Source organism: Leuciscus leuciscus (genome assembly GCF_965113295.1).
Source record: "Leuciscus leuciscus genome assembly, chromosome: 16".
Taxonomy (NCBI): Eukaryota; Metazoa; Chordata; class Actinopteri; order Cypriniformes; family Leuciscidae; genus Leuciscus; species Leuciscus leuciscus.
The window spans coordinates 22,057,900-22,068,782 of NC_138740.1; positions in this window are offsets into that span (position 1 = coordinate 22,057,900).

Sequence of the window (10,883 nt, forward strand, 5' to 3'; positions counted from 1 at the left end):
CTAGTGGATTGTATGAAAAGCTCGTTTAGCTCTGCCTGCTTCATCAAAAATGAAAGGCCCAAAGCAAACACCTGAGGTTGTCTATCAGTTCCACTTAGATGAAGAACAATTCCTCTTCCTTTTTTAGCACCGCTCTTATAATGTGATGAAATTGGAGATGTCATTTTGGATTTATTATGAGCATCAAACTGAAACGGAATGGCCTCTTTTGGGGGTTTGTTTGTTTGTTTGCATTCACAGTTGTATACTTTTATTTCTGATTCAGTTGGTGAGCATCTAATAATACTTCTGATGAACTGCCACGCTTGTTTATTGCTAGCACAGGGCTGAACTACTGATAAAGAGGGCAACATTCACTATCATGATATCCCTGAGGGTGCATGTTTCTCATGGATTCATAATTAAAAGTGCAGATTTGCATTTTTCATAAAATGTTTAAACCATAATACAGTTAATAGTTCAGTTAATGCCCTCCCTATAAAAATCAATTATGCGGCCCATGCTGTGTTACCCAGCAGAATGGTGTTGCTAGACTGATAATTGACTGTATTCACATAAAAAAAAACCTGAGTTATAAGGAAAGAACAGCATTTACACATACTTTTTACGAAATAGCATTGTATTAAATCAGTGTTATTTTCTTTAATTAAACCACAGTTAATGTTTAATTCTGTCTGTTGCAGTAAATAGCTTAACTATTACAATGAATTTGCATCAAGATAAAAAAAGTAATGAAGATAAGTCATGGTCACAGGATAAAGCTGGAATACAATATTGTGCACACACTCAATAAAAATGATCTTAAATATTGAAATTTATGTATTTAAATTGCATATAAAAATTCCATCCATTTAGATTATGCTGTTTTAACAAACAACAAACTTAATGTAATAATGTCATATTTGTCAGTCATACATAAATTAAAGATTTGTGTAATAGTGCTAATAAGCTGAACGTGTTTTAAATACACAAAAACTATGTTGAAATATTTATCATTAATAATTATGATTTTAAATGATTGAATATTGATTTTTACTGTCACTTTCATGATGTCACTTTGTGAAGAAACACTACGCGCCAATAGACTGAACATTTATGTATGCGCATGATGTCACCGTTTTCACAAATTCGCGTTATTGTCGTTTATACAAAGATGATAACGGCATCGTTTTCAAAAACTTGCACTTTGAAACGATTTTCAAAAGTTTTCAGGCCCCCAAAACGGCAAAAAAAAATTCAGTTTTAGTTTTTAGTTTAAAACGGTGCAGTGTAAACAGCCCCTGAATTTATGTTAAAACTGTAATCTAAATGGATGGAAATTTTATGTGCAATTCAAACACATAAATCTTAAATTTAGGCCTAATAATTTTTTTCAAGTGCAGTAAAAAATGCCTCATTTTCGAGTTAAATGATGCTTAAAACAAACTAATTTCCCCATTCAATTAAACCAATAATAATCAATACCTACCTTCATATTCAGTGTTCAGTCAGAGCATTTTCTGACAGGATTTTGAGTTAGCACAGGATAAAAGTGACATAAATTAGCTTACAGGAGTGCGTGATCAGCCTGGGAATTCTGGCTATTTCCTCCAGTCAACACTGAAACCTGTGAGGCACACATCATTCTTTAATATCCACTCTAATAATGATCTCTCCACAGCGTCAGTTGCGCGCTTCCTCACAGCAGGGGTGGCAGTCTCAATCTGAGGGAATTCTGCTGCTGGTGAGATAACCTTCTTAATGAATAAGCGAAGCCTTTATGGAAGACATTAAGAAGTGACAGAACAAAGATGCCGCGCTGCTTTTATGTGGGAACATAGTTTGAATATTGTTTGTGAATCCAAAGTGGATAAAAGCTGGGCTGTTCTCTGATCAAGGGAAGCGAGTTAGGAGTTAAACGTCACTTTCAAGGTGTTGCATGTTGGCTTATTTGTCCGTAATTGGAGGGAACACTCTCCTGAGCTTGTAAATAACAGGATACAGTGTAAACACACTTAAATCAGTTACATGCTGAGCATAGTGTGATGGCTTGACTGATACACTCCCTTATTGGAGGTCCTCTTTTAAGGCAAGGCCGTCTTGTAAAATGTCATGGTATTTATCAGTGCAACTAAATGTCAGCTAGAGCTTCTTTGACTGACTCTCTGACCTATGCATGGCTGAGATTTTCAGATAATATTTGTTTTTATAGCGGTGAAGGACATCCCTTATGGATCTGACACTAAGAAGACAACGTTTGCTTGTGATATAAATGCCACGTTATGTTTCCTCAATCACATGAACAGATATGTAACATACAAAGGAGTCCATGTGAAAATTCTCACTAGTGAAAAGGATTCTGTTCTGCATTATTAAAAGGTAAGTTCTTAAACGTAATTTCGGGAGGAGTGAACCCATCTTATCTTTCAATTAACTGCCAGAGCATATAAGTAGCCGCTCGCCTTGCTCCGGCATCAGCTGTTTTGGCATCCCTTCACCTCCCCAAACATAATTTAGGCATCTTGCAACCATCCTCATCTTCAAAGCATTAGTATTCCCAGCTCGAGCTGAAGCTGCTTCCTCCAGCCCCTCCACTGTGGACAGCAAGCCAAATACGTTTAAACTTAAAGATTATATGGGCAAACAAACTCCTGAATTTAATGCATTTTTAAATCTACAAATTGTAGTATCCAAATAACAATTGTGCAGATTATTAAATATTTCTGATTCACTATATAACAAAATATAGCTATTTCTTTGTTTCAAAAATCCTATATGCTCTTCTCAGGTATAAATTAGATTTTGAATCCCATACTGACTTTTGAAGCCCACTCTACATGAATTCAATAACATTTAATAGCACATATAAAAGTTGTCCTTGCTTTAAAATGGTTTCCCAGTGTTGCACCATGACTAAAATATGATCTAGCTTTGTCTGCGGGCTCACATTTACTGTGATTGACACAATGAAATGTAGTGATGAGGATAATGATGTCCTTCTCTCACTCCAGCGCTAGACAGATTCTCCTTTAAAATACAATGAATTTGTTTTGTATTTTTCAGAACAGCCTGGAGTTTTAAGACATACAAAAGGAATGACACCATATCAGAGAATGACACCATAGTGCTCACTTGTGCAATCATACACTTTCATTGTGGAAATTACTGTCAGACTGACCGAAAGCTTGGATAGGATTGCTCTGCATGATGCAAAATTCGAAAGAGCAGTGCAAGGAATGCAACAGCTTCAATGATCTGCCTCACTACATCGATAAACAATGACTGCTTAAGTGTAACTGTCATCTACATTACTTCTTAATGATTAGCTGTGAGATGTTTATGTCTCACTGGCTTTATCTTCCTAAGCAGCCAATACAACAGTATTGCCCTCTCTACTGCCCCCAGCAGCTTTGGAGCACCCATTGTGTTATGTGGCTCTGTTATTTTACTGCAGGTTAACCGGTGTACTCTGAAACAAGTTGGCAATTTGTCAGTTTGACATTCATTTGTCTGAAGTGACCTGCCTTGTGTAGAATAAACCAACTTTTTCTTGTGAATTATGACATGTCATGTACGTATAGATTATTTTAAGTCTATTTATTAGAATGTACAAAGTAAAACTTTTACTTGGAACACTTTAAATTATTTTTTGAATTCAATGATAATTGAAGCAAATAATCAGCACACACACACACACACACACACACACACACACACACAAAAGCACATTTACACATTATATAGAGAATGTATTCTCCTTGGCAGCTGTTCATGACCTCTTGCTCGGAATTACACATTTCTGTGGCAACACTATTAACGCCGAAATCATGTGTAACTTGAGTAATCAATAGACAAAACCACAATACAATAACATCTGGAAGTTGATTATAGTTTATTTAGCAGGACATTGCGTAATAATTCAACTATGTGCTATCTATATTAAACTGTATATCTTTTATTGTTTATTTTCAGATTATTGCTGCATTGTTAAGGCATTAACATTAGTCAATTTGAGTAATTATACAGAAATATTACAAGATTAACTACATTTTACTGCAGAAGCCATCAGGTCGGAGCTTAAAATCTCGTAATTACGTCAATTCCAACGCTGCGTGAACTCACCTTATTTCCTCATTCATATACCAACACAGTCTTCAAGAAAAAAATGCTCTGGGATTTCTCTTGTTTCCTCTCTTTGACTCTGCCAAAAGAAGGAGCAAAACTACAAGTCTCAAGCCGTGTATCATCCTTCCACCATCTCTTTTTTTTTTCCATATAGCAGCCTTCAGAGGCTTTTCAGAGGCTTGCAGACATCCAAATGAGGGTTTGCTTTGGAAGCTAACTAAGCTCACAGATGAGAAGGTTTGCTTTGACTTGGCAAATCATCAGTCAGTCGGTGGTTAGAAATCAGAGATTGTTGGCCTTGGATCTTTAGATGTCTCATTTGATCTCTCGCTGTCTGTCTTCCTCAGCCATCCGCTCCATCGCTCTTACTCCCTGCTGTTAGTACACAATTTCATCCTAGTTCAATCTCCAATATTAGTTCTGCCCAAGAGTGTTACCAATCCAGTAAGGTCTTGCAGGAGAGTCTGAATGACTTAACCCGTGTGGTCAAAACACCATGACGGAATGTTTTTACGAGATGTTGCTCATGACATTTATCTCCTCGTTTATGTTACTCTCATTTGCTGGTGCTAAAGTGGAGAATTAGTGTCTCCGTCGAGACATCAGATGTGGCATGTAAATGGAGTTTTGTCAGGCAGGAACAGGAGGTGGTCAATCACTGCCTGCTTTAACCCCAGCCACTTAAATAGCAGCCCTATCGTTCGCTTCCTCAATCCATATTTAATGTAAGTGAGGACATGAAGAATTCCAATTTCCTGGTCTCTTTAGGAAGTCATCTCCCGTCAATGAATAAATATCAGAAATTACAGACATTTTCGCATCTCTCTGTGCTGTAATGTTCTGTGAAATAATGACTTACGGTATTCAATCTGTCACTCGATTGCTGTCCTTTTTGTTACTTTATATGGATTTCTAATCACCTCATGCAGCAAATGACATCTTTTTTCCCACCGCTTTGAGTTGGCGTGCTGCTCATCGGCACATGAAGTAGCTCTCACAGATTTTAGTATTCACGTATCACTTGTTTGTCAAATCCTGTTTGTCAGTGTCGACTTGACAGCGCAGGCATAGGAGAAACATGAAGCATTTTGCCGGCACACGTCGCATCGCACACGGAGCTACAAGGAAAAAGGAAAAAGAAAGGAAAAAAGGTGAAGGCAGCGAGACATCAAGTCTGGCAGATCTCATGCCACCAAGTGACTGGATAGAAATGGGGCTTTGTTATTACAAGTGCACACTTCAGTAAAACTGGGAGCTTGTCAGAGCAATGCACTGCTGAAGAGAGTGAGCCAAAAAGGCCCTGTCTCTCTCTGAATTTCTATCTTAGACACCCCTCAGTTCTCATTAAAATGAACGCTGTCTCTCTCTGCTTTTGCTACTTATATGTGCCTTGTCCATGGTGTATCAAACGGATTCTTTAGTGTTTTGGTGCCTCTATTACAAAATTCAGAATAGAGTGATGTACAAGTCCTACCATGACTGCGAGCTCAAGGCTGAATAAAGGACATGCTATAATCAGGGGGCCTGGAGTCCCCGTTCAAGGAATGAGAAAGAGTCAGACATGTCTTGCAATCTAATCCCCACTGATACAGAGCTCATACTTTGCCTGAGAAATAAATCAGCGAATCAGCAAATTAGTATTTTTATTTAGTTATTTATTGCATGTGATATGTTCAGATGTCCATGTTACTTACATTGTGAGCTGCAGGCAAGGGCTCAAGGCTTGAGTGGTTAGCATGACACTGTTAGCCCTAGCTGGATGATTGCTGTAACAACACCATGCAATAAGCTGCAATGAGCAACTTTCTTCACTGGCAACCATTCAAAGGTATCCAATATCCATGTATTCTGACATCCTTCTTTTTTTTTTTCTTTGTCTGCTGCCTTTGATGAAGTTTTATCATTAATAAATGATAAAGTTTTTGATTTTAGTTTTAGTGTCTGTTATTTTTAGTCTCATTATGTCTCATTAAGGCTGCATTTATTTGATCGAATTATAATACAAACAGTGATATTATGAGGTATTATTCTAATTGAAAATAACTTTGATGGTAAAGCTGAACTTTCAGCGTTATTACTCCAGTCTTCAGTGTCACATGATCCTTCAGAAATCATTATAATATGCTGATTTAGTGCTCAAGAAACATTTCTTATTATTTTCAATATGGGAAAAAAAAGTTAATATTTTGAGGAAACCATGATACATTTTTCATGAACAGAAAGTAAAAAAAAAAAACCCTGCATTTATTTGAAATAGAAATATTTTGTAACAGTCTTTGCGTGTTTGGTTAAATTGAAATAATTGGTTAAATGAGAGAGAGAGAGAGAGTCAGTGAGTTTGGTTATAAATACTGTACATCATTTATATGGTTAAAAAGTTGTTAACAAAGCAAATTTTTAATTAAATAACTATTTTCATGAGCTTATTTAACAAAAATAATTTTGGGTCACACTTTAGATTAGGGTACAATTCTCACTATTAACCAATTTAAAGCTGCAGTCCAATGAATTCCAATTTGAGGGTCATGAATCCAATGTTTTGAGGAGAATACGCTTCTGTCAATCACCGCGCTGGTGGAGTGGATACTGTCATTCGCAATCACAGATTCTACTTCTTGGAAGTATGACCAACATAAGAATTTTCACCGGAAAATGTCCTCTGAACAAGTAAGTAACACCCACTTTAGTTCTGACCAACTAAGGGGAAAAAAGCATTGCAGTAAATCGCGCCGATTAAATCTAACGATCGCTTATCATATCACGTCAAACCGTGCAAATTATACTTAGTTCTCAAATTGTTAATGTTAACAACATCAGCATTGCGTGACTACATTTAATGCCCTTCCGATATTTGTCCTTGTTTTCGCATGGGCCCGGTTGCAGTCTCTTTTTTTCTCCCAAGTTCGAAGTCTTTCGTGTTTTACAACGGGTGAATCTCCAGTTGTCACTCCACCACCAACATCCTCACACGCAATATAGCCTACTAGCCGAGACTCCTTCTTTATGTGTACAGATATGATGTAATGACGCAAAGACATGCTCGAATTTCCCGTGGAAATCCACCAGTACCACTGGAATTAAAAAAACATTATTACAAGCTTACCATCTTGAATCGAGTTAAGGCAAGCAGATAGTTTTGAACACTGGCTGGTTATGTACTTGCTCAAAAAATTATTTTGGATATTTTTTAACCCAAAAAAAGCTACGGACTGCAGCTTTAAGTATGACGTTTGCCTCAATAAACTGATAATTACTGCTTATTAATAGTTAGAAAGGTATTGGATATTAGGTAGGATTAAGGGATGTAGAATATTGATATGGTCATGCAGAATAAGGCATTAATATGTGCTTTTATAAGTACTAATAAACAGCCAATATGCTGCAAGTTAGTAGTGAGATTTGGACCCTAAACTAAAGTGTTACCTAATTTTGTCAATTACAGTGCCAATGAATGAAGAGCTCACTATTTGTGCCTATTAATATTTAACAATGTAGAGACAACAATATATAAACTATGAATAAACTTTAATGGTTTGTTAATCATTTGTAAGTACCTATTTACTGTATACTTATATAGTGTTCAAACTTTTGAACACTATATGCTATAAAACTTAAAGCCTATACTATACAACTTTTACAACCTGTCTGCATTAAACAAGAACATTTTCAAAGCTAAATACATTGAAACTATAAAACCCAACTGAAAAAAGGAAAGAAATTGAAAGTAAAACTATTATAGTGTTGCATGTGAAGTCACAGCTCAGTCAGTGCTGTCATCATGATGTCATTTTCCTGTGGCTCTAGAGTCATTAGTCACGGCTCAGCTGATTGGCCCAAAACAAACAGGCGGCAAAGATGGCAGATTTCAAATCACGTACTTCCTGGAGCCAGCTGAACAACTGCTGTTGAGATGAACGGATAGCTGTCTCTAGGTATTATAGACCTCCTTGGCTGCAGTAGAGAGAGTATCTTTGATTATGCATGCGTGTAGTCCTCTGGCTCCTGAACTGCTGGCTTCTCAGACCTGGCAAACTGTGAAAAGACCTCTTTTGAACACACAAACACAAACCGATCTTGACAAGGCAGAGGAGGTGATTCTAATTAGATCCTGCACATCTGAAAGCGCACATGCTCTGTATGGAAAATGATTCAGCTTCTCTGTGGATGCAAGTCTAGCTCCAGGACATCCAGTTGCCTTGAATTCTGTGCCAGTGCTAAACACTTCCCACAACAAGAATTGTATTGAAGGATATAAAAAGGAGGAAGAGCACAGCAAAGAGCAGAAGTCTTCAGCACCCCTGATCATTTCAGAGGAATACGTGCAAAGCTGCTTTTTTTGGTTCTCAGTCTCCAACAACTCAACAAAATATTCTCAAGCTTCAGAATTTTTTTTTTTTTTTTTAAAGGCTGAACATGCCAGCATGGCTCTATGTGGGAGTGATGCATCATTTTAAAAGGAAAGGAAGTGTGTAGTGTAACCAAATGGACACTATAGGGCACTCCAGTTGAGTAAAGGTTATAGAGAGAGTTGTATAGGGAAGAATAAAAATAAATGGATGTTCAGTAACCGAGCTGTTTGTGTGTCCTGATGTTTCACCTCAGAGTTTAAGATATAACCGTCTGTTACAGCGTGAGGTCTGGAGTGACTCTCAGATATCTTCAGATGGAAGATGAAATGAAAATGAATTGCCAGACTTGAACAGTTGAGAATTGATCGTGCATTGACGTAGACGTCTTCAAATCAAAGCATGACAAAAGACAACCTCTACAGAAGAGATGCACAATTAATCAAATGAAAAGTGCTGTGATTAAATAATCGTAAAAATAGTTGAATACAGAATTACATTTATGCTTTTTTTTTGGAGCTGTTGAGCATCATATTCTGTATTAGTCTGTAGGCCTATCAGTAACTACAGCTGTTGTAATGAGTTTAAAGCAAGATTTGTATTTCATGTTTTACTTCTGTTCGCAGTAGCAATAAATGCTGAAGAAACATCACTCAACAATCAAAAACTAAAAGAACTAATGAACAGTTCTTGTTTCTGTACACAAAATAGGCGTACATATGAATAAAACGGAAATGTTTTTAATTGAAACGGATTATCCTGATAATAGCATCAAGGGAAATAATTGACAATTATTTGTGTCATAATGGCGCAGCTTTACTTTATAGTAGTTTAAGTCTGGTTTTCTTCATTCTGTAATTTTCCTCTCTCAACCCTGACAGAGACGTGTGATGGGATGAGATAGTCTACATGTTTTATCTATGTCTCATCTATTTGTCACTTGAAAAACACTCAGTGGCACCAATCCCTGAGAAAAATATCTTTCAAATGGAAATTTTCCCAGATATTTTCGGATGACGCAATGGGGGGGAAATATATACCCCTGTTATTATTTTTATGACTTCACATGGAACTATTCATGAAAAGATAAACCGTGACGAAAAAGAAGAAGGAGTGTGTTCATTAAGCGAGAATACTCAAGTCTCTGTCATGTCATATATCCTGATGCCTCTTTCATAGCCAGATGAATACAGACTGTCCTCTGTAAATCATTAGCAGTCAGAGAGTTGCATTGAGCGCCGTTACCAGCGCAGACAGTCAGAATGAATACTGGAGCCAAGCTTAGCTCAAGAGCTGTCAATCACACACCTCAAGAATCACCTGCCCACTCTATAGATTACGCAATATCTGCTTTGAGGGTCATCAGATTACACTGGCACTGCCACGCTGAGAATTATGGAGGGTGGCATGGAAACAGTCTCTCTCACAGCGGCAATTAAATGGAGTGATATGTGTGGGTATCTCTTTTGCAGAGTGCAGCTGCTCAAGTTTGATAATACTCCTCAATGGACTTCATTTTGGTTTATCTAAACTGACCAGGGTGTCAGTGAAGTGCAACAAAAAATGATAACCTAAGTGGACCTGGATTGAGACCGAATTCTTAAAATATCGTCAAGCTTGAGGAACATTTGAATAGCTCAATAATATACAAAATTAAAAGGTTTATTTGTCACATTTATGCAATACCACAGAGGATAAGATTAGCATTGTGCTGACTGTTAATATAGCTTTGATGCAAAAAGGTACACTATGTAACTTTTTTTGTGTTCAAAATTCCAATACATCAATACATCATCAATCCTTCTTCCCCTTCTTACTTGTCTTCCCCTGATTCCCTATGGTAAGCCTATAAGTGCTTATATATTATATTTTGGCATAGGTTAGTTGTCACAATGAGTGAGAAAGGTTGACATGGAGCACGATAAATTTTGAACCTCCGGAAAATCACCCATTTACAAAAAAGGCAGAATAGAGAAGAGTCTGCTGGCAAAAAGAGAACGTGACAGAGTTCGTAATAAAACAAGAATCAACATTGGCTTGGCTTTTTGGAGATGGCGAGAACTAAGGGATTTGAAATGTAAATGCGTTGTAATATAAAAATAAATAAACAAACACGGAGATGGCGTTTTTATTACTCAACAGGTGAGTAAGGTATTTCATCGAACAGATAAATCTCCATATGTAGCTCTCTAACAGAGGTCATTGTAAAGCATATTTTGTGTATGAATTGTTGTAGTGCTTTGCTGGAATTTATTTTCAAGGAAGTACCATGTCTATAATGAGTATAGTTATATTAACGTCTTCAGCTAGTCAGCTTGACATCCTTTCCATCTAAACTAGTTATATCTCTTAAGCCTAGTGAATGTTTTATGAGCAGTAGGATAATCTCTCTCTTTTTGTTTTACTGTAGTTATGAGAAAGAACCGTATTCAT